At 37.4% G+C, this 25830-nt stretch overlaps 1 protein-coding gene across 3 annotated transcripts in view; it reads right to left on the bottom strand.

Moving 5' to 3' along the window:
• ZFHX3 (zinc finger homeobox 3) overlaps positions 1-18850 on the bottom strand; it is a 974639-nt gene extending 955789 nt beyond the window's left edge. For 2 of the 3 annotated variants that reach the window (XM_080646078.1, XM_080646081.1), the window contains exon 1: positions 18745-18850. The gene's annotated coding sequence lies outside the window, so the exon portion shown is untranslated. Of the gene's footprint in view, positions 1-18372; positions 18466-18744 lie in introns of those variants that run through there. The other variant, XM_080646079.1, reaches the window with a different exon arrangement.
• Between the last annotated feature and the right edge of the window lie 6980 nt (positions 18851-25830).

The raw sequence follows: 25830 nt of genomic DNA on the forward strand, positions 1-25830 counted from the left end.
TGGAAAGCAAATGTTTATCTTTTGCAAAGGACAACATAACAAAGCGTATGGTGGTCTCTCTTAAAAAAAAAAAAAAATCAGGTCCTTATTGGACACCACTGACAGCAGTTGTTTAGTAGGGAGAGCACAGCTAGACCGGCTAACAAAATAAATAATCACTTTGTGAAGTAACAAGCAGCTGCAGAGCCCCCCTCAGCAATCTGGATGCTTAGGGAAATTAAACTTGGCTTTTTCTAAGAACTCCCAATGAGATCTACTCCCTGGAAATTATTTCAAAGAGTAATTGTACTGATGAAAACATGGCAGGTCCACCATAATAATGATCAACTAGGATTTTCTACAGGTCCATTGCAAGAGTTTACAGCCAAGTTTGAGAGCCATGTTTTAATTGTAGATGAATGACTGGTTGGAATTAGAACCATAATGAGTACCCACTTATCCTTAAAATCAATAGGCACTCCTCACCTGGTTCCCAAAAGCCGTGACCAATACTTAATCGTAATGGCTTTCATCCTCCAATGTGCCTCCTGTCTAATCATGTGCCTTGTAAGTGGGAGGAGATCCTTTCTTAACGGCAAGAGACCAGAAGTTCATTTCCCTTAGCTCTGCATGACCTTTGCATAATGCATAAAATGATGGAAGTTGGACAAGCACCTTGAATAAATTTAATTCACAGCATTCATGGTATGAAATTCTCCATCAGAAGTTTCCATAAACAATGTTAACTTCATGGAATGGGAGCCAAAGTCTGCTTACATACTGTGGTGATGGTGGTGAGCAAATTATCTAGGTAGGCCTGCATCAGTATAGCTCATTTGAAAACAGACAAGTTCATTGGCTACAAAACAAGTCTCTTAGATCCATGGAATGTACAAGTTTAAAAAATCCTCTTACTCAATTTATATGTGTCTTTATCATAAGTGGCACATTCAGGTAAAAGCAAGTATAGTGAACTCACACCAATGGCTCAGAAATGACACATTACCTTACAAATAAGATTTATCACTGTTTTTACTTTTTACAGGGAAAAAACACATTTATCTTTAATATTTTTATTTGAGAAATGCACATGGTAAATGGGATTTTAATCACAAACCAATGAACCTAAGGAATTCTGGAAGTGAAGTATACACAGAAATGGTGTTCAGACCCTTTAAAAAGGAAAAAATTGCTTACGGACAAAGTAATGTTTATTTTCACTCCTTCTTTAGAGGAGTTCCCTGTTTGTGGCCCATGCAACAAGATGATCTGATAAGAGGAGCCAGGCTAAATGGCAAACGGCAAACATCCCAACCTGATGTATTTCCTTAGCCCTGACCTTCAGATAAAAATCGTATAGAAATCTGCAAAACCTCCAAATATGCAGCACCATGTGCTTCCAACATTTTCAGACACAACAGTCAGGAGGAGGGACAAAAAGGTAAAAAAGAAAAAAGAAACAAACGTATCGCTACTGAAAACAGCCTTTTCTCTTTAATATTTCAAGATTAGGGTCAGATGAATGCAGTGGCTGCCCACGCCATTTCTTTCTCCATCTGTGAATGTGCATGCACAGGCACGTGTGGGATATACATGTGTGTATGTCTATCATTTTTATGTGTGTGTATACACAATATCAAGTGTGTGGGTAGTTCACATGAGATATATTATATACATACTGTGTGCATATTTAAGAAGGGGGAAAAAGACTTCAAACGGTAAAAATTTATTGCACTGTGAAATTAGCTAAAATTATGACAACTGTAAGAAAAAAAATTATACGGGCAAAATTTGGGTCTGGTGGAAGAATTCTTTGATGTCTGGATTCCAATTTAACCCCCAACTGAGTTCTAAGAATCAAATGAACAAAGTATATCATACACCCCAAGTCTGCCTGTCAGCGCTAGTCATCATTTTTTATTTTATTCTTTCCAGCTGCATGTATTTACAAGACTCTGTTCTGACATTTCCTCCCTCAAAATGTACACACTCACTGCTACGGGCAGTTGCCAAATACATTTGTAAAACAGTTCAACGCTGTGTTTGTTTATTCATTAGGCATCTCTATCAGTCTCAATAAATATGTATCGCTCTAATTTTTTACATTTGCTATTACATCAGACCTTCATGTATTTGACTTATGTGTTTATGTTTGAATATATTCAGCCCACATTTTGAAAATATCTCCTCAAATACACACTAAAAATAAAACATTCTCATACAAAAATTCAACCTATATGCTGCCTTACTGTCTAGAAAAGATTAAAAGAATTTTTAAAAGATGAGAATTATAATTACAGAAATTTCAAAACATCCCTGCACATACAGACAATATAGTATTCCTATCTGGATCTGTATCATTGATCCCTTGTAACTCTAAACATATCCACAAATGTATGTTTTATGTACATGAGTCTGGCACCAGTGGGCAGCTCTGCAGGCACCACACTGGAGAACAGTGAAGCCGGAACTGCCTGTATATGCCGCATGCAAAAATAACTTGACCCGGGTATATGGCTGCTCAGTGAGCCAAGCCTCCGAATATTTTAATGTAGTTATAAATGTTTAAAATGTTAATAATAAATCTAGGTTGTTTAAAGAATATTTCCAAATAACATAAAATATTTAGTTTCCCCCACCCAACCCATAAAAGATAAGATTTATCACAAAATGTTTGAGGAATAATCAGCCATTTTGGGCTAATATATTTTAATATTTATACACATGACACATGCTGAATATAAATGATACATTGTGATTTCCCATAGTGTATGGAATTTATACAATTAACTGCAAGGTCCAATGGCTTGAAGGCACATAGGTGCAAACACAGTTACAAGGCTTTGCTGATTATTGTTATAAATCTTATAAAGCATAAAGGCATTAAAGTATATTCTGTTTATACCATTCATTTTAAAATACAGCTTATAAAATATTATCATTTCTTATTAAAAGATTTATATTTTTCTGGCTTTTTTCTTTTATGAAGTGAATTTATTTGCCAGTATTCAAAAAAATACTTTCTATTTTTCCTCTTCCAAATATGTGTTTGAAATATACCCTGAGATTCAATATCAATTTTCTAGTTATTTCTCAAGGGTTATATTTGTGCATAATAATAGCAGCAAACATTCAGGCATTATTCCTTTGGTTTCTCCAAAGTGTTTAAATTTAAAAAGAATCAAATAACAAAGGCATGATGAACCAAATTGCTTATTTTACACACACATTACAGCCATATACATATGTATGCACTTATGCATGTATATTTCCAGCGCACCATTAATCATCAATGCCAAAATCATGTTATCAATCCACCTACACTGAACATTAAATGTTTTAATATTCATATAAATTGCATCAAAAATACACACGTGATTTTGCTTTTTAAGTTAAAGACTTTGGTCCTTAATGGAGATATTTTTCACTGGGCCTTTCCATTCTTTCTTAGCTACAGGTAATGTTTAAATATAGTTGTGAATAAAAATCTGCAATAAATTTTGCAACACGCCCCCAAACCGTCCAGTGTGTGAATTTTTTAAGAGGCGTTAAAGCCATAGCATATGAAATGTGAAATGGAAACATCCCGATATCTACATGCCTGATCCTGGGGTTGTCCACCCGTTAGTAAAAGGCACTGGATTCTGCAGCTGCTTATCAAATCAGCTTTATGTTTCTGGAATGAGTTCCTGCTGCTGAGTCTGAATTTGTAGACAGTCATGAAAAAAATATCCTGTAAGATTGATCTGGCTCAAAACAAAACCTCTGGAAAAGACACGTAAGTTTTATCAAACCCATGTACACCTAGAAAGCTCAAGGATATATTAACAGTCTGAATATTTGTGTGCATACAAACACATGCCAGTATATTTCATATGTTTACTTATATTCAGACCACATATATATTACATGTCTTGTCCAGATGTCAGTGATAGGATCCATATATGGGGTATATGTTTATATCATATTAGTAACATTTATTCGGTAATTTGCATGCTTACATCAGCTAAAGTACAGCATCGCTTCCCTTCTTTTTTTGCTTCTTGCTATAACAAGTCTGGCAATCAAAAGGAAGGAAATAAGTATAGAAATTGTTTCTTTCATCAACTACCCAGACTGGTATTTGGGACAGAAATTCATTAGCATGTTCTTCCCCATTCATTTGTTAAGCCAGAATACTGGAAAGAATTCGAAAATACAGCCTTTCTCTTACTTTTCTTTTCCATGAAAAACAAACCCTTAGAGGAGGTCCAGAATCAGCTTTGTTTCTTTTTTCAAATGGGCCTAATATCATTTCTCAATCACCGGCATGCACACACAAAACCCACTGTGTGCACCCAAGGTCCGTATGTGGCTCCCAAACACAGCTGCACATTTGCAAGCACAACATCTTAACCATTGGAAGCCAATTTGGACTTACTGCAAATCTATGATCCAAGTGAGAAATCATGCTAAATATGAGCTCTGGTAACTTTATTTTTAATGATCACTTTTTACACACACACAAGAAAAAAACAAGGTAGGAAGAAAGATCAGCAGGGTGAATGTAAAAATTGTTCATCTTAAATTTCTACAAACCCAAGTGTCAGGGTAAGCATGTACGGTGCATCAAGCATAACAAAATGAAAACGAGGTTGGGAGGGAGGGGGGTCTCAGGCACTTGCTTCCTTGAATCCCTCTGAATACATTTCACAATTCATCAGTTTTTGTCTTTCCTGCCACGAATGAGGACAATCAGACCAGACACCCATTAGATTTTTCATGCAATTTTTTTTCTTGTTCATGACATGTTGGCAGGGAGGATGGCAATTCTGAAATCTTACCAAATGAGAAAAATGTCAGAAGCTGAACTGACAGCTAGTGGTTACTATGGTGATAGGTGATATTGAAAAAAAAATAAAATAAGACTCAGTTAATTCAAAAGGAATCAAGTTGGGTATTTTTAAGCCAGTTGATACAGATGAAAACTTAATCCTGATATTGGGACATTATCTTTTCAAGCTAACAGCCAAAGACACCATTTAGCTTAAATAATAACTAAATACACAGCTCATAATCTTGTGATTAAAAATAATGGAAAGAAATGGTATTGATAAATGGAAGTCAAATATTATTACCAAATGACTATCAGAGAAATATAGATTATATTCAGTGGAAAGAGGATTTTGTTGGGAAGGGGGTTAGTTCAGTTTAGCAAAATATTTTTAAAAAGAAAACACAATAGACTTTCAGAAACAAGAAATGACTCTTAAGAGACAACCCAGATTCTGTTAAGAAACACAAAGACACACAGACATGGTATTTTCATCTTCAAAACTAAACAGAAAGCAAAGAAAAGAAAATTTTATTGTTATTGTCAATACATTAAGCCCCTATTTTATAAGGTATTTACAAAGCTAAATCCTCATTATGATTTTTTTTAAGAAAATAATATGTCTATTCTTCATATCATCATTTCTCTCTTTGGTTGATTTAATGTACTGACTATTTTTCAGGGACCTTCTTAATAAACAAAATAATAATACCACATACACACACCCTTTTCTAACACCAAGCCCTGGCAGCTTTCTCTAGCTCAATCAATTACTGCCATTATTTTTAGGTCTAATGATTTAAAAGAAGGAAACAGAATAGCATGAAAATAATATTTATAATTAACCAAAAAATACAATTGTGTGTCCCACATGTAGTGCACATGAAACCCAGACAAGATGGTATTTGTAAAAAAGAGTTTTAAAATAATTAGTTAATAAAGAGGAATCAAAGTTAGCTAGGGATTCCATTGAAAAGAATACATCATGTCTGAAAATCTTTGACACAGAATAACTTTTTCAAGCCTTCTTTCACAGTGACACTAAGATGCCAAAAGTATGAGGGATTAATACCAAATAGTGTACTTAGGAAAACCAGAGGCAGCTCTTATTTTAAAATGGTGAGTTTGAAAATATTCCATGCTTGCATATTTTTCCATATGCCACACTCCTGATCTAGCCTATTTTTTTCTATTTGATATAGGGATATTAAATAATCTACTGTATCTCTTTTTAAATCAAATCTTTTTGAGAGTTATAGGTAACTAGTGAAAACAAGATTCTTATTTATAACCTCAAGCTAGTATTTAATGCAAGGGGGAGGGGGTACATTATCAAGGAAGAAGCTCAGGGGGGAAAATTAAAGTCCTGTTGGCTAAGGGAACCTCTTTTCCACTGAACAGACTACAATGCCATCTACTGGGAAAGTGAAATTCAACTTCACTTTTAACAGCGAAGGCTAGTTTAAAAGGCAGATAGATGTAACTGGAGAGACAGCCAGTCCTACACCCTTCACTTTCAAAAAGAGAAGAAAAATATATATATTGTCATTGAAACATCAGCTCTTATTATAGATCATGATGTTCTTCCTCTGAGATCTCCTCCCAGCATTTTGCTTCTTAATTTCAGCTAAAGCCTCTATTTATTAGCTCCTTCCAACTACCCTTGCGTAGCAAGTTAACAACACCCAGAAAATAATCACCAGCAGTGAGCGACCTTGGGGTCCTTCCCTGCAATCTCCCGCTTGTGATTGTTACAGCCAGTTTGTGTTGGAATCCTCTCTGCAAAAGATTTTTTTTAATACCTAAAATCACAATGGGAAAGGTAAGGGTCCCGGTCAGGAGGGGTCAACGAGAGTGAAGACAGAGAGAGCTCCTGACATCATAAGCATAAAGTCTCTATCTTCTTATGCTATAGCGGATGCTGAAGCTAAGGCATCTTTTAAAAAATAAAAATCGGTCAAGTTTTTGTAAGCCAGTCTCACATTTCCGCCAATGCATCCTTTGCTCATTTGGACGCTTTTATATTTTTTCATTTTGGCTGGCTTGTATGATTTTTGGAAGTGAGAAATGGACAGGATTCAGGGCCACCATTTCCCACTCTCTAGACAAAACTATTCAAGTTGAGAAAAGCAATATTTAGAAGAAAGGACTATTACCCCAATTAAACAAGAATTTATTTTACAAACACTATAAAAAAAAATAAGTTCCTACCTAAAAGCCTCTGCCCACAGATTCCAAGTATAAGTATAGGCACAAGTAAACAGCAGAGATTCTCAACCTCCACACTACTCACATTTTGGGGGGAGATCATTCTTTGCTGGAGCGGCTATCCTGTGCATTGTAGGGTGGTGAACAGCATTCCCAGCCTCTACTCACAGCTGTGATAATCAAGGTCCCCAGACATTGCCGGATGTCCCCTGGGAACAAAATCATCCTCCCATGCCCCCATTGATAACAACTGTTGTGGGATACTAACTTAAGTTGTATATAAATTCATTCTCATATGATTATCTGGCTGATTCATGTTGATGCATGACATAATATTTCTTAAAAGATATAAGATTGTGTGGAATAGATGTGAATAGAAGAGGAGTAGTGCCCATTAATAACTTCTGTAACCTCAGAGCCAATCAGGGCTCCTGACCTTTCCCAAAGGCTCCCTAGAAAGTTCTAGGGAGAGGTGGCTCATGGATGGTAGCTGTCATAAGGATGCGCCTCAAAAGCAAGGAAAAAATTGCCATCATGATAAGATTTTGGGGCAAGCAGGGGAGTTCAGATGGAAGATGGGGAGAGGTGTGGGGAGTTGTTTTTATTCAAATTGTTTAAGGGCTTTACCATCCGAAGGCAAAAAGTAAACTGAAAAATAGTTAATATTTAAATATGAAGTCTCCCCCCCCAAACACACACAAACACATACACACCAAAAAAAAACCAAAACAACAACAACAAAAAACAACAGACAATTTTTAACAGGGAAGGTGTAAAATTTTAATTTTCAAATTAGGAACATAATTTGAAACTTCATTGTGGATTTTTTTAAAAAACTAATCCCTTGGTAAGAAAAGATAAGCTTGAAATAAAGGTTAAGAGGAGAATGTGGAGTGGGGGAGACACAGAGCTACATTCAAGAGGGCTAGTGAAGTTAAAGTTGTAGCCAAGTACAGGATTAGGACAGTGTAGATCTGTATGAACCTGAAATGCTAATAACAATGAATAAAACCTTTTAAGTACTATCCAAGGACATGTGTACAAAGTCTCCCTTTAAATTTCTTCAACAGAACAGCGAATAATCCTAATGGGCTGTATTACATGTGCATTGTCTATTTCCCTTGCCTTTTATCAGGGACATCCAAGTTGGGTTGGTGGGAAGTTTTCAATCAGATAGTAATCTTTCCACAGTTCTCACACTGAAAAAATGTAAACAACACCTGTCTCTGCTCCCCTTGTTTACCAGCACTTTGGTGACAGCAGGCAAGAGCAAAGAGAACCCATTTTAACATTTGACATTTTTAATACTCTGAAATCTTGCTTTTCCTCATTGCAGGAAAAGGGTATTGTTGGATTGAGAGGGAACTGAATGCAAAGCAAATATATTCACTCTTCAAAACTGTAGCCACTGGTACCATGTTCTATAATACCGGTGGCTTTTGTGAAGTGCTTCTTTCTTTAAATGGGCTGGACCACACATACTCACTCATTCAGAATAAGTCTATAGATGAACTGTCTCCATATTTTAAAAGAAACTCAGCTTGTGCGGTCTGCTGATATCTCAGAGAAACAAGGAACTGTTTTCACATCTCATTCACATAATGGATGGAGCCACAGTGCAGAGCAGACAAGCCCCCTGGAAAGCGTTCCGTTTGTCACTACGTACAAGGAAATTCTCTTATGTTTCTGCATTGAGTTTTCTAATCGAAGCTAGATTTCCAGGGCAGGATTCATGGCACTGGACCCAGGAGGGATTACTGGTCAAGATCATTCACCCATGCACTTCCTACTCTGCCCATGTTTACCACACTTGTAAATTTCCGAATCCCTTTGAACCCTGGATATTGTCTAGGGGTCCTGCTACTAAGGTAGCTTTTTTAATTTTTTTTTAGTTGATCATGACCTGTTAAAATTGTCCAGGAACTTGTAATATAAAGGATTTTCTTTACGTTCTCTATAGATATTACCTGAGTAGTAGCCCTAAAGTCACCCATTCCTGGCAGCCTGCCCATGGTTCCACTCCAGACAGAGACACTCCCTGTGACTCTGCAGAGGGGTTACTCTGCACAGAACACTAGTGGAATCCAGTCTCTTTCAGTCTCTTAACTTTTATCGTCAGTTGCTAAATTAGCTAATGATTAATTAGTTAATGTTTTCAAAGCACTTTGAAGATGAAAAGCACTGCCTAAGTGCTAAGTGTAAAACAGCATTAGTTATTCCACTCTGCAAAGACTAATTAGCTTTTAAAAAAATGTTCCCCCCAAACTGATCAATAATGCTTCTGGTATTATAGTAGGAATGTTTGTCCTGCAGATCACTAAGACCCACCTCTCGTTTTAAGGCTTTTATGCTCTGAGACACGCAGAAATCCTGACCGAGGTTTATTGCTTAGTAACCCCTTGCCTTTCAAAGTGGCTGGAGTTGGGTTAGTGATGTCATCTATACAAAACACAGCATTTTTGCTGTCAAAGAAAGCTTTAAAGGATTATTTAACAAAGCTAAAAGTAAAGAACTAAACTCTAGGAAAGTGGTATAGAAACATGATCAGTGAACTTATATTTAAGAATTAAGCTTTTAAAGTTTTCCCCCCTCTCCTCTAAAGAGCTCTTTAACGGTGGTTCTCCAGGTGGCCTCTGAATTTATTGTGAGATTTCACTTTGATGGCTATGAGTCCTCATGGGGACCATTATGTCAATAATTTCTACAGCAACATTTTATTCCAGGTACAGAAATGACTTTTAGAAGATAGAGTTGGGGTCTGGAAAATACAGGATCCCTCTTTAAATTGCCCATGCCAACCACTGTAGAATTAAAAAAGATAACTTCTACCATTCTCCTCTTGGCAGCCGGATTCTTAATGCACAGACCCTTTTGTAAGCTTTTTGGGTGCTAAATATCCTGAGAAACCACTCAAAAAAGTCCCTATTTTGCTTCTTCCATCCACTTTCAAAGACTTGAATAATGTAAAGTTAATGAGAATTATGAAACTGAAACAAGCATATCTGTAAATGGAGGTGTGAGGGCCATTTGTCCCCTTAGTACAAAGACATACTTCTCCCTGCTGTCTACCAGCGGGCCTTGGTTACAGACACTGGGGATTTGGGGATTGTTTTGTGAAAATGCCTAAGATTATTGTTTTTAGTCAAGATAAAAATAGTCTTTCAGATTAAAAATACCAAATAATTTGGTAGTTTAAAGACTGTTTTGTTTGGGGGGGAGGTGTTGGATGGCAATTTCAAAGTGATATTAATATGTTGATTATTGAAGACATCAAGCAAACACTATTAATACAGGTTGGGGCAAAAGTAGGTTTACAGTTGTGAGTATGCAAAACACAGAGTTTACTATTGTATTATTATTTATTAACTATTTTATTATTTTCCATATGAACAACTGTAAGCCTGCTTTTGCCCCACCCTGTATGTCACTCTCAAAATATGCAGTTCTAACAGATAAACCATAGAAACAACTCAGCTTAGAAAATAAAAAGTTAAAGCTAAACAAAAGAAATGTTACACGCAGGAACATATGTTCTTTATGTATTCAGTTACTCCAGGATTGAGTTTAGATGGAGCAAAAAGACAATAGATAGCACATTAGACATATATATGTATATGTGTGTATACACTACATATATAAACATATATAAAACATGTAGGATATATACATAAATTACACATTGCACCCACATGAATCAAGTATTTGCTTAACAAAAGTATTCAAATTCCCAGAACTGTACGTGTAGTATCAATATCAGTGTCAGCCTTTCTTATGTGCACTACAATGTATCTGTCCTAAAAGCACAGTAAAATCACTTGAAAAAGAAAAAAGGGGTGGGTATAATGAAAACTGTGGTCAGCTACGAGGTGATTTCTTTGCAATTTCCTAAGTAAATATAACAGAGCATACACCCACAATAATTTGCAAATCACTGTAACCCAGACCCTAAAAAAAACATAAAATATGAGCAGGGTTGGGAAGGGAGAAGGTGGTCAGATCAAGGGCAGCTGTTATTTCCAAGTTCTCTATAAAGGAGTTGGGTACTAAATATAGTTAAAGGAAAGAGGACGGACTAGGGTAAAGGTATGATTTTGACTAGAAGGAGACGTTGCTTTGGAAATTTCAAAGATTATTTAAAATTCTTATCTAAATCAAGTTCCCTTCTGAATTTCTTTTTCTTATAATTGAACAAGTGTTAAGCTGTATCGGGCTGTCACAGCTGTTCCAATACATGAACCACATTTATAGTAACAGCTTTCGTTACACATTTTTGTGGAGTAGTTTCCAGCATAGTGTGATTCGAGCTTGCATATTTTATACTACTTGCATATTGAAAATAAACCCAACATTTTAGATTATTTTTCTCATAGTGCATCTGGCATGTATGGTTTCTGAAAGACAAAGGGGCAATTGTGATTTCATACTTACTGATCTGAATACAACACCTTGTTTTATTTTTGTATATTATTCTCAGTGTTTTGGTTAAAGTGAAAAAAATTTAGGTGAGGTCAGTGAAGAAGTCCTAAAAAACTGAAGCTTAACCAAATCATTATCCATGGGCCAAACGCTAATGCAATTTTTTCACTTTCATATCTTTATGAGGATATATCAAATACCCAAATATTATATGGGTAGTAAGGCTATGCCATATTACTCTGTCAGAGATGTTAACAAAAGAAACATGGAAAAATCAACACAGTCAGAACTTTTAATTATTTTGAGTCAGATTCAAAAAACACTTGTTCCCAAAATGACCACAATTCGTGACTTCAATTGTTGCTTCCAGAAATATTCCACTACTTGCAAAACACAGAAATTCTGAAATGCCTATATTTACACAGGAATAAACAGACTATGCTTCAGAAACCTATAAAAGAATAATCTTTCTACCTAAGTAAAAATAATTGTTGTATAAATAGGTTTTTGAATTAAATACCCACATGCTATTGTTTTCAGAAACTATAAAAGAAATAGCCATCTGTTGCTTATTGTCCTTTTCATAGAATTAGATCTTAATTATCTGCAAATGCCTTATCTTTTCCCAATCCCCACAGTACACACATTGTCTAAATTTTGCTTCTTGTTGTTCAAGCCCTCTAAATTAGTAGATTCAAAATTAGCCAGTTAAAGCAATGCTTTTCACTTTAAATTTTAATAATAAACAGAGACATCTCCTTCCCTCCCTCCCCAGACCCTCCCTCTTTTCTGAAAACTGAAGGCTGCTGCTGAAAGGATTGAAAATCTGGAAAGAGTTTGGGGTGGACTGGCCAACCCCCTTTCATTTCCTTCAGATGTTTACAATCTAGCACCTTTCTGAAGACAAAGATGGGGAAAAAGCTATTTTTCCCTTTGACTGAAGGGTGAGACAGGGGGGGTATTAAAAACTGATCAATGTAATTTTTTTCTTAAAAGTATTTGCACATCTGTGAAATAATGTAATTTATTTTTAAAATTCTTTTCATATGACATACATGATTATAGCCTGATCTGAAGTATTATTCAAATATAAAATTAAATGTTCAAAAACTTGCTGTGCTGTGGATGGCTAAGTTTATCCGAGCTGTGCATCCAACTTATATAATTCTATTAGAACTATAAAAGTGAGCCTCTCTAGATCTCATTGAATCTCTAAAAAGGGGGAGTAGCATTTTAAAAGAAAGTGTGATGATCTGCTTCTTTTTGTTTCGTTTCCTTTTGATCAGCCTGCCAGGGTCTAAAGAGGTTTTACCACACTTTTCCAAAACTAACAATAACAACAACAAGGTGATGGGGAGGGTTCCTGGGTAATAATGGAAATTCTGTGTAAAGTAGATTGTATTTTATTATTGCAGAGAAACCTGTGACTCGAAGGAAGTTTATAAACCGTTTAAGTAAATTCTTCTGTTTGGGTGAAATTGCTTGAGATATGTTAAGAGCCATCTGTAATTTACCTGGACTGCCCTATTAAATAGGGTATGCTAACTTTCACTCCAAGACCCCCATTCCCCTACCACCACCCAAACACAGCAAGTGCCTCCAATTTACTGAGAGAAATTTGCCCTCCAAATTGACCGTTTATAAAAACAAACTTTCCTTGACCAAGTGCCAGAGGAAAGTTTCATTGTCATTTACATATCTTTACATTGTCTGCTCTGAATGTATCTGCCTGTGAGGGAGGAATCTATGAAAGGTTCATCAACATTCAGATTCATCCTGTTTCTCACACAATCACAAACAGCAATGATATGGAAAATAATTGGAGCCCAGAAAAGAAGAGACCCTATATTAAACCTCTTTGAAGTTATACCTCAAATTCTGATACTTTCCACATCTATTTTTTAATAAAATGCAATTTCTAAAATATTTATTGTAAATTAATAATTTAGAAATAAACCAGAATTTACTTATAGATTAATATCATCAAATTTTAAGTCGATAGGAAAATACAGTTACTAATATTATTATGGCACGAATTAATAGTCAGATGGTCTCCAGAAAAAAGCTCACCCCAGGAAGAAAGGGACCTGCAGTTACCGTTTTTAAAAACATGAGCAAAATAAGGGTGAAGATATTGTTTCTGCTGCCTAAGACAGACGGACTTTAATAACACTTAACAGAATGATGCACATAATGATCTCAGAAAGCACTTCTTATGCCTCATCCATCATGCCGAGGAGAAACTGAAGCCTCCGACAGCATTAGGAATTATTCTAGATCTTGTCAGTAATTCGCAGCTCCTCTGTAGTATCACAACACAAATGTGCGTGTGTGAGACACTGACCATTAATCTAGGAGTTTTTCTACTCACAACAGCGTGCTGAGAATGTATCAATTGTTTCATGGAGAAATGGCATATGTGAAGCCACACTAAATAAAACAAGAAAAACCAGGGAGATATATGGAGAGATAAACAAACAATGTGTTAAGGAATGAAAATGTTTTCTATCACTAAGGAGAGAAATCAAAGTAATGTCCCTAGCACATGGGCTAGGTGAATTGGAAACTATAAATGTCCTGGCTGAAGAGCCAAGCTCTGGCTGATTAAAAGTTTCTATAAAGTTGCAACATATTGTCAACATCCTTAAGTAATAAGCCCTTATGTGATGAGAAAATGATTGGTTTCCTTTCTCTGCTAAAGAAAATGCAAAAAGGCCCACTTTCTGTCCTCAAGCAGAAAATCAAAGTGAGCACCTGGGTTATTTGTTTCACTCATTTTAAGTTCTCATGGGGTTCAATAAATGGAGGGGGAAGATCCTGAGGATGAAGAACATAACCAGCTTAGTCACAGCTATCTCTAGCTTGGACAGTATGTCAGTGGCAAAACAAATTTGAACTCCCAACCCTCGTGATAAAATAAACAGCAGAGTTTGGCAGCATCTTCCTCAAAATAAGCTCTATTCTTAATAGTATGAGGACCATTCTAAAACAGGCTCCGCTCCGGAGAAAAAGGTTTATAAATATTTGCAAACCAAACTCTTAAAACATTCCTCCGAGTCCACTCCAAATCGATTTCTATACATGCACTGTAAAGATGAAAGCTGGCTGGATGTCTGGTTCATGATAAATTAAGATGGTTTAACTCCTAGCAATCATATACCCCACACAGATGTATTTCTGTGAAGTTCTGTGATCTACTCAATAACCAAACAAAGCAGGCTCTTGTCAAATGAAATGAAATGAGTGCTTCTTAGAGTGGAACAGGACCGAGAAAAAAAATACACAGGTGAGAAAATGTAGGTACAAACTAATAAATAGTAATAATCACCAAATTAAAAGTTTTCTAAAGCAAAATGCAAGTTTTTCTTAATAGTTGCCTGAACTGGGATAGGTAACTCTAAAGAGACCAAAACCACTTGGAAATTGGTGTCCAATGTAAACTGAGTTCTATCTTATTTTCAATACTCAAATATGAAAGATTATATTTAAAAATTTTTTTTTTTGTCCCGTGTAATGATGAACAAAATTCTAAAGAAGACAGAAGTGCTAAGTATACAACTCAGGTTTGGCTACTTCACTCACCTCCCCCGGCCCCAGCTCAGAATAACAGTTTATTATTCACAAGTAACAAACTCAAGGGCAGGATAGAAGCAGAGCTCCTAGGAAGTGGATGTTGCCTGGTCCCCTCCTTCCCCATCTGCATCAGCCCACCTCCCCTCACCTCACTTCCTCTCCCACCAAAAGCTATAAAGCAGAAATGTCACTGAGAGCATCACCATGGTCTGGCAATAGACAGATATTTATACTGAATAATGCTCACGTCAGGAATGAGTAAAACCAGGTTTAAATTTGAGGTTTTTCACAAAATAATGAAGAGGAAATATCATGCTAGTAGTGGTAGCAGCATAAATTGTGCTTATTCATTCATTCTCCTTTTCTCTTACCCTCCCCCGATGGAAACATAATTTTTATTTTTCAATTCTACATACATATGAGAGAACCTGGCTTTCGCCACAGTTGCTGCTCTTTCAAACCCAAGACTAGAGACAAAGATGATTTTTAAAGATTTCTTGAAAAAATAAAAAGGTGGAAATGAGAACACATATATTTCATGATTTCAATTCAAAGAGAAAAGGCAAATAGGATTCCCCAAACAAAATTACCTGGAGCTTTAACTTTTACTTTATCTAATTGAACTACAGAGAAAATATCAGCTAAAAATGTCACCTGCTCAGTGAATACGCTGCTCCTCCTCCTAGCAAAGGAGCTGGAGGAAGGACAGGAAAAGTGTTTACATTTCAATTGTTCAGATGCTGTCCTGAAAAGGATTACAAAAGAACACTCCGCGATATTTCTGTGGGAAGCTTTCTGAGATGTCAGGGCTGGAGGAGGCAACATGGGGGCTAACTGTAAGGAGACAATTCAACCAGTGTGGGTGGGGTCCTCCTTGGAGGGCTGGTTACCACACACGCCAATTTCAGGCTGGAAAACAATACCCATAAGGATCCCTGTCCCCCTACCAAAAAACAAATCCTATAAACCTCTGCTATCTGGTACCAAGCATGCATACTCTCTAGGGCTGAGATAAAGACCCAATCTGCTCATCAAACACCTCCAGGCTCCGCCATCTAATAGGAACAAATTGGCAATGACTGCCCAAGCTAGTAACACAGGCCACTGATTTGTAGATTGATACGGATGCCTAATGATCCCCTTGGGCAGATCAATAGGAACAATCCTCATCCCTGCCTTTCTTCTTTATTGGCCTGGAAGACTAAGGCCAGGAGAAAGCGGGAGGTGGAGGAGGCCGCAGTGCTACCTGGGGACAGATGGAGAATAAGGAGACAGGTGTTGATGTGTGGAAGGAAAGCCATTCAAAGACCAGCCCTCCAGAACTTTTCTGTGACCGTCTCAATTCATTCTGTGTGTCTGGCAGGCAAAGGGTGTAAAAACAGCACACAAGACACTTTCTATTAATAGTAGCCATGCACAACCTTCAGTGAGCTCCAGCTGATGTTGAGCACAGCTACCTTCATCTGGGGCAGGGAAGAGAAACAATAAGGCCAAGCGCCACTCCAAGAAGAAGAGCTTGGTGGACAGAAAATGCCGAAGATGTGGATGAGAGCAAGGGAAAGAGAGTGAAGATGCATGCTCCATCTTAGGGAAAGTTAGGACAGAACGACTGTGAAGTGCCTATGATCACAGAGGGGCAACGATGGTGGACATTGTTTTAAATATCGTAGAAAGGAGGCCAGTGAATTTATCCTCTATATTGCTTCAACATGCTGAGAGCAACCCTCTGTCTCCTCCCCCCGCCCCCCTGCAGTTGGTCAGCTAGTTCTCACACATGGGTGCTATTGTCTAACCTTTTGCCTTTCTCTTTAGTGCACTGAGCAGGTTTTCCAGAAGTTGACTGCACTTCCCTCTCCTGCAGACCAACCCTCTCCACCCCCAGAGGTAGGGCTTGCTTTCCATTTCTGTATTATTCTTGTGAATAAAATTATCCAATTAGAAAATCCATTTAAAGTCCTTAACAATAACAGGGAAAAACTAATGGAGTTGCTTTGGATTTTCTTTTTCAATAAATTAATGTTAGTAATGTTCTGTGGATTCTTAAGTGCTCACTTATATCATCAGGGTTATTGCACACATAACAATTAGTCCTAAATTTCTATACTGATTTGTCTATACTGTGGGAAGTCTGTCCTGAAGGAGATTAATCAGAGGAAAACTTACTGGCAGACAGAATGAATTTGACTTCTAAAACAAATGAATCGACAAAGTCTAAACGTTTGTACTTTGTGTTTATATTCTTTTTCTTCTTTTCATTATCTGGGAGTTTTAACAAAACAAAACAGAAAAACTCCCCTTGCCTCCTGCGCAAATCTTTTACAACTACATGCACATTTGCAGGTGTTGCATACAAAACAATCAAAAGGAGGGAGGGAAACGTTCAGTTTTTTACTCCAGCATTCAGACCTGCAACTAGCCGCCTGAGAATTTGCTTTGTTCAGTAATCAGTCTGGTTTGGTTTTGTTATTAAAGGGAGATAACACTGAATGTCAGAGATGAAATTGCATTTTCTTTATTGTCAAGGGTTAAAACCCTTGCCACACCAACGATCCAGTGAAAGATTCTTTTTTTGTAATAATAAAAATGTTTTTAATCTCACCCCCCTCTTTTTTTTTCTTTTCTTTTTTTTTTTTGCATACGCAAAATAAAACTGAAGCTACATGGAAAACCTTGGTATCCCAGCCCACTGTGTAAGATCACAAATTAGTCATTTCTTTCCAGTATGTTGCAGCTTCCTTTTTAAATAAAAGCAAACATGGAATAGTGTTAAATTTTGACAGTAAAGGGGTTGCACTGATGAACCAAACAATCACGTGCACTGGAGCTCCAGAACTGACCACTTAAAATTCAAATTTCACACTAACGATAAGTGTAATCATGGCAATCAGCATCACCACCACCACCGTCACCATCATCACAATAAAAAGACGCATTCTGCTCGCTGGTGACATCAATCAACTGTGTGGTGAAGATCAGAAGCAGCGCTCCCCTCTTGCTCTCTCACTCCGTCTGTCTCACTGGCTCCCCCTCCTCACCTCGCTGCTTTCCACCCCCCCCCCTTCACCCCCGCTTGAGAAGTGATCACATTTAATTCATTGCATCATTATGTCATCTCCATACTAATCTCTGCCTCACACCTCCACCACTTTGACATGCAAATGAGCTAGGAAAAAAAAGCCTCACATTAATATAAAAAAGTCACAGCAATCATGTCTGATTTCCTGCCTTCCAGCCCCACAACACTCCCTCCAATCCCCACCTCCTCCCCCCCTTCCCCCCCCCCCCCAATCTCTCTTTCCAGCACGCTGTGCTGGTGATCACAAGAAACAACAGCAATCTGTTGAAGATCAGACGCTAAGACAGGGAGGTGGGGAGAAGGATACAACACATACACGTGTCAGCAATGCGGCCCAGGCAGTCCTATTTGCATATTCACATGAGTTCCATTCTCAGATTGCTTAAGCAGGAAAGAAGTTAGGTAGCTCCCCTACCCACTTACCCTCCCAGAACCATAAAGAAACAGCTTTAGAGAAGAGGAAGAGGAGAGGGAGAGAGGAGTGAAAGAGAGGGAGAAAGGGAGGGAGGGAGGGAGGAATAGGAAGGGGAGGGGGACAGAGAGAGTACATCTGAATGTAAAGGACAAGAGAGAGAATATGGGGAGAGAAGGAGAACGAAGAGAGACATACACATTAAGATACAGAGATAGGGAAGGAAGGAAAAGAGAAGAAAAGAAAGGCTGTCCACATCTGCCTTACCTCAGCTAGCTTGCTTTCTGTTGCTCTTAAAAGGAATTCCCTGTGGTTCCTTTAGAATTTTTGAGAACCATCCTTCAGGGTTTTTACTTCACTCTGTCCCTCTTTCTCTCTCTCTCTCTCTCTCTCTCTCTCTCTCTCTCTCTCTCTCTCTCTCTCTCTCTCCCCCCTCGCTCTCCCCCCCTCTTCCTCCTCCTCCTCCTCCTCTTTCTGTGTTGTGACTGGGTTTATAAAAAAAAAAATAAAAAGACATCTCCATGTTCAGCTAGCAGTCAAGAAGGCATCATGAAGTCCAGGGCTACAGGGGGAGGGAAGAGAGGAGGGAGGGTCACAGCTTAATGCTTTACAAAGGAGAACCTGGACTCTCTGTTTTTAAAACATCCCTCGCACATACAATGACTAACCAAGACAAAAATATATGTACTATATGTATACACAGGGACATATGCACGTTTTCACCAGTAACCCAGATGTCAAAAATGTTAAGACTGTGATGCAAACAATTGTAGGAAAATTATGAGTCATTGTGAAAACCCCACTGCCGATCCACTTTGCTGCTCTCTGATTGCAGAGGGGGCCGTGCAGCTAGGGGCTTTATTTGCTGAATCACATTTGTGGCAATACCTGGGAAATAAGGGACAGGCTTAAGATGGGGTTTCAGCTACTGCAGTGAATTTCCCAGCTGTGATCAGTTTTCATCAGTACTTTTGTGGTAATGAAAATGTGTGCACATGTCCACAAATTTTCTTGCTTTCTTTTTCTTGCATCAAAAAAAAAAAAAAAGGAAAAGAAAACTCAATTAAATTGAGTTAATGTAACCAATAATAGCTGTCTTTAAATATTCCTTATGAAGTAAAAAATTGGTATGAGTTAAAAAAACATAGAATGATTCATGCAAAATGCACCTGGTCTTCTAGTGGCCTACTGTATAACATTATCCTAATTGACTTTATTAGCTCTGGTGAAATGTTACTATCCCTCCAAAGAACCTGCCTTCCAAGACAAGTGAACCACTGCAGCTCTGAGGAACAGCAGCTGATTCAAAGAAATTAAGTGCTAGTCTGTTAAGTGAAAGGAATAAAAACATCTTCAAAATACAAAGGGTGGCATGTAGTTCAATTCCATTTTAAACCTGTTCATTTCAACTAGCAAAGACAAAAAGGCATCCAATGTTGTGAGAAACTTTAATAAAAATATCAGTCTAAAAACTGGCCAGAGGGATGCTTTTGCAAATTGGTTTTGAACATTAATTCTAAACTTAAATAGTATGAACAATGTTCACGGTAAAGGGAAAAAAAAGATATGGTGAAGTTATAAGTCCCTAAAATTTATGCAAGTGAGTATTCAATAACTAATAGGGGCATTATAAAATGCAGGGTAATAATAAAAGCAATATAAAAATATGTATTACAGCACACATGCACCAGAACCCAAGTGTTGGTCTTTCGCTAGACACATATCATATATGAGAGAATATGATTAAATATGTGCAACTGACTTTGCAGGGGAAGGAAGGAAGGGAGGGAGGGAGGGAGGGAGGGAGGAAGGAAGGAAGGAAGGAAGGAAGGAAGGAAGGAAGGAAGGAAGGAAGGAAGGAAGGAAAGGAGGAAAGGAGAGAGGGAGGGAGGGAGGGAGGGAAGGAAGGGAGGAAGGGATTTTAAAAGATGTTAGCATTCACACTAATAAAGAACTTGGGGATCAGTGTTGAGCATGGTTAAGGAAATGCTAAGTAAAAATTGTTTCTTTATTTGAAACAGAACTCTTGGCAGACACACATCAGAAAAATTAATTTCTCTGTGTCTCTCACACACAAAAAAAGAGGTATGTTTTGTATTCATGGACTGAATTCAAAAAGGAGAAAGAAAAGGTAATTTTAAGAATCTGACCTAATGTACAAGTTACAGCTGTCTACCCAAAATTGATGAAAAACATCTATGACAAGACTCATCAATGAATCCCTGAAATAAAGAGAAAGAGAAAATAACCAAAACATTAGACGCAGGAACATTATATTTCAATATTATCATATGAATTAAATGTAATCCTTGAAGCGACTAGTCCCTGGGGTCACATATTAGGTCTCCCCCCCACCCCGCCCCCTTTTTTTATTTAATAGAGGTCACCCAGGCTGAAAAGCAAAACCTAAATGAAAAGCATCTTCAGTGTGCTTATAACATGAGCTGCAAGGGGTCAGGCAGCGTCTTGTATGGCCTCATAAAAAATACATAACCAGACAGCCTAATAGTATTTCTTTGCATTCATTTTTGGATGGGGGATGGGGTTGGGGCTAGGGGCTGGGGGCTGGGGAGGAGAAAGGGTTGATGTTGGTAGCTATGATGAAAAAAAAATCAAAGACAGCACACACAAAAAAAAACATTTTTAAAAAGAAGCTAATCTTTTTCTTTTGTGAAAACGTATCAAGCACAATTCTAAAACGTGATTAATTTACGAAATATATTGATATATTGATCTCATTTTTTAAAGACAGTTAAAGGTGCTTAAATGTGTATCTTATATCCCCCCCCTTTTTTTTTCAGCTAGTCATGTTAATTGGAAGCTTAGCTATGGTGGGTCCCTTTCCCAATTAATATTTTCAGCTCAAGTAAATAATCACTTAAATACAGATGTATAAACTACACTTATTTCAGATGATTTCTAAAAATAAAACAATAAAGAGGGGGAAAGTACATTGATATGGCTCTGTTTTAACTCAACAGAGAATATATGCAGACATACTACTAGAGGAGAAGAATGGGCAGCTAGGGAGGGAGAGAATGGGACGAGAGGGTGAGAGAGGAAGAGAAGGAGAATAACACAATTGGACAACAAATAAAAATAAACAGCTCTCAATGCTGGGGAGATGAGAGAAGCTCTAAATATATTCCTTCCCCTCCCCCTCACTTCTTTCCTCCCAAATATAGGCCAGAGATGAGTGACCCTGCTGGGGAAGAGGGATGCAGAGGTGACCCTGCGCTAACCAGCCTGTTAGAACTAATAAGGTGTTCTCCTAAGGCACTCCACTGACATTAGGGCAGTGTGGAGATCACTCTCCTTGTTATTGCCCATCCTCAGCTTGAAATTTACTACTCCTTTGCATTATTAAAGAGACAGCTCACATCCTCTACAGGACAGAGAAGATTTGGTAAGGATAAATAACTCTGCATTATTTTTATTTAAATGTTATGTTTATACTCAGAAGTGGAGGTATTAAAAATCTACGATTCTGCAACATAGCCACGTGAATAATCTGCCATTGGTGACTCCCACTGAGGTAGTAAAGAGGCAGGAAGAGAAGCCTGATTTTATATTGTATACTCCCTTATTTCTCCACTCCATTTGGGGGTCAAAGAATAGGGTATATTATTCGAATGTAACTAATTTTGGGTAGTACGGTCAGCATGACATTGTGATTCATGGTGGGGACTCCCCTATAAACTTTTCATAATTAAGACTCTATTTTATAACCCAAATTTCCCACTTAGTTCTTCATGGCTTTTAATCATGGAAAAGGGGATAAACTGCTAGGGTTTTACACAATATTTTTAAGAATATGCTTTAGCCCTGGCTGGTGTGGCTTGGTTGGAATGTTGCCCGGTACACTGAAACGTCACAGGATCAATTCCTAGTCCAGCTAACCCCACATGGAGTACAGAGATGCTTGGCTCATGACATAACCCAAGAGCATAATGTTAAATCAGGATTTGGGGCAAAACTCTTAAAACAAATGACTTTCTTCCAAAATGTTACTATGCCAAGTCCAGAAAATGTATTTTCCTAAATAATTACCATAACAATTGATCATAGAGAATTAAACAATGAGCACAGGGACTATTTTACTAACTGCGACCTTGGATGTTTTGAGAGTTGGTGCTGATAAATAAATACAGTTTTTATTGGATAAAAGTTTAAAAGTGGTCATAATATTTCTCCAAATCTATTTGAGAAGTACCTCTTTGAGAATGTGCCCAGGTATAATGTGACTCCACCAAAAATGAGTGCAGCGAGCAATAATCAGTAGAAGAAAGAAGTACTGGACAATAGAGTTATTGCTGATTAGTTAGCTAAGATCTTGTTTTCCTTATAATCCTAAAATTTTGCTTGCAAAATACCTAAATATAGAAACCCAGGTTATATTCCCATTTCATGAAGATGCAGAGTTTGACTAAATTTATAAATGCTTTCTAATCTTTTGGATCCTTTCATATGCTAGCTTTTCTTCTTCACTATGGGATAGCCACTAAATGTATTACCTTACAAATATAAAACCTTCCACTCCTATTGATAGTAATAGATTGGTTTAAAATAATCTCCAACATAATGACAGCATAGCCTTGAGTTGGGTGATAACATAATCTGATAGATTTAACAATGGAGGAGAAGGACTACAAATCAGTAAATATATACTGAATAAATGAACAGTCGATAATCAATCAATCGAAGATATCCAAGGATCCTTTCTTTATAATCTGTAGGAAAAACAATCATGACAAAAGCAACTTTACAAATGGGCACTTATGTCTTTGAATGGACTGGCATGACCAATAGATTGTATGCTAGAATAGACTTCACATAATCTTCAGTCTGAATTTATATCAATGATGAAAATTAATTATTCCACATTAGTTTGGGAAATTTTTGTTTTTGCTGAAAATCTACCACACTAGGGTACCCTCAAAATTTTTGTCACTTGGTAAATTTGTTTAGTCATTGGCTTGCTTTGAATAAATAGTTTGTTAGTTCAATACTCTTTGTTACAAAGCAATATCCATGGAATATTTACTGTAATTGAACTTATCCTATATAATAAAGAGGTAACATGCAAATTGGCCGTCAAACCCTCACACAAGATGGCCGCCCCCATGTGGTCATAAGATGGCTACCACAAGATGGCCAGCAGGGGATGGCAGTTGTGGGCAATCAGGCCAGCAGGGGAGGGCAGTTAGGGGCGACTAGGCCAGCAGGGGAGGGCAGTTGGGGGTGACCAGGCCGGCAGGGGAGGGCAGTTGGGGGCAATCAGGCCAGCAGGGGAGCAGTTAGGCGTCGATCAGGCTGGCAGGAGAGTGGTTAGGAAGTGATCAGGCTGGCAGGCAGAAGCGGTTAGGGGCAATCAGGCAGGCAGGTAGGCGAGAGGTTGGGAGCCAGCAGTCTCGGATTGTGAGAGGGATGTCCGACTGCCCGTTTAGGCCCAATCCCACAGAGATTGGGCCTAAACTGGCAGTCAGACATCCCCCGAGGGGTCCCAGATTGGAGAGGGTGCAGGCTGGACTGAGGGACACCCTCCCCCCCCCCCCCCCCAGTGCACGAATTTCATGCCCCGGGCCTCTTGTACACAAATAATTACCATTAGAATATTGGTATATAATAAAAGAAGGCACATTAAGAATCAATATCTTACAAAGAGATGTCTAAGAAATAATTGGATAGGCTTCCTTCTGCTGAATAACAGCTTTAGAACACAATACATATTTTGGAGTGAATTAGTTGGTGAGCCACCAATCAAAATCCACAACCAGATCTATTGCACTTGCTTGTGCAGGGCACAATACCATTATTTAAACATATGCATTCAGGTGGCAGGATGCTAGATGGTTCAGTCAAAACATATGAGTGGTATACATCGAGGGTCAGGAGCCCTGTATTCTAGGCCTGGCCCGGTCATTGGGCTGCTGCATGAACTTGGGAATACCATTTCATTTCTCTTAGTTCCAGTTTCCTGGTATTTAAAATGAATAAACCATGGGGCTCTTGTCAATAGTATCTATTTCCATTACTTTGTAAAATAACTAAATGAAATAATAATTGAAAAACCCTTTCCTTTTCAATTGGATGGTTTGAGAGCCTCCAAGCATATGTGGAATGAGCATCAAGTCAATGGTGATGAGTATGCTCAAGACCCACACTACAGACAATTACCACAGGTCCTTGACCATCACAGTCTTAAATTACTTCGTTTATGGTCATGCAGAAATTAATGCATAATTACCACAGTCACTTGGTTAATACCAAAAGCCAAAGAAAGCAGGGAGGAAATTGAAATGAAGCTTCAGGAAGAGATTAAAACTAATAATTGTGCAAAATTGCCTCAAAAGATTCATAGAATGTATTTATCAGATCAAAATTCTTAGATAGCATATCAATATATGTCTACCAATGGGAAAATACTAAAATAAAGTTCATACACAATTATATCCACTTGGCTTTTTATTGGGACTTTTCAGTCAATATTTCTCTGGAAAAGGGAAGCACCATTCTCCCTGATCTCATCATTAAAGCACAAAAATGGAAGTTACAAAATAAATTAAATTAATTTTTATAGCATAAAATCTAAGAATTTTAGATATCAGATCATGAAAGCAATTTTGCCTCTTTTTATGTTAATCTACATTTCAATTCCAAACTCCATTTTTTTGCTAATTCATTTTTTCCTTTTGTACTTTCTTTGTGAATTTAAAAAGTATTTACCCACTCATTAAGTGAAAAAAAAGCAATTTGTTTACATATACAATCATTAAGGACTGTGTTAAATAAAATTTATAATATAATCATTAATAATGTACTAATCTAAGGTAAAATAGTTTTCACTTATAATTACCTCTTCATAATATACCACACAAAAATGATGAACTGGTCTTAAAAATTCCTAAGAGGGTTAACAAGATTATAAATTAATATGAAAATGGTTCATGGGTCAAAAGAGGTTGGGAAATGCTGATCTCTGAGGTCTGTTTCAGCTCTAAAATTCTATATTTTAAATGAGACACCTCTGACTTTTCTAAATTAGTGGAAAGTAAATTTGCAGAGACTGCCAAATCCCCCATCTCTTCCACTATTACTTCCAAATTCGCATGAATATAGCATATGAAGTCTAAACCTTAAACAAGCTCAAAATCTGGAAATGGGAAAAATAGATAAGTACATTTAAAATTAACTTATTCTCTGTATCTTATCTTTCCACATTATCTATTTGCTGGATTAGTAATTTACATTACTCGATTTGCCATTTGAGGTTTAAAATTTGTGAGACAGTATCCTGCATGCATTGTTATAACCTGATAATAAACTGGATTTAAAATGTGCCTAGATTTGCAA

This window comes from Plecotus auritus (genome assembly GCF_963455305.1).
Source record: "Plecotus auritus genome assembly, chromosome: 10".
Taxonomy (NCBI): Eukaryota; Metazoa; Chordata; class Mammalia; order Chiroptera; family Vespertilionidae; genus Plecotus; species Plecotus auritus.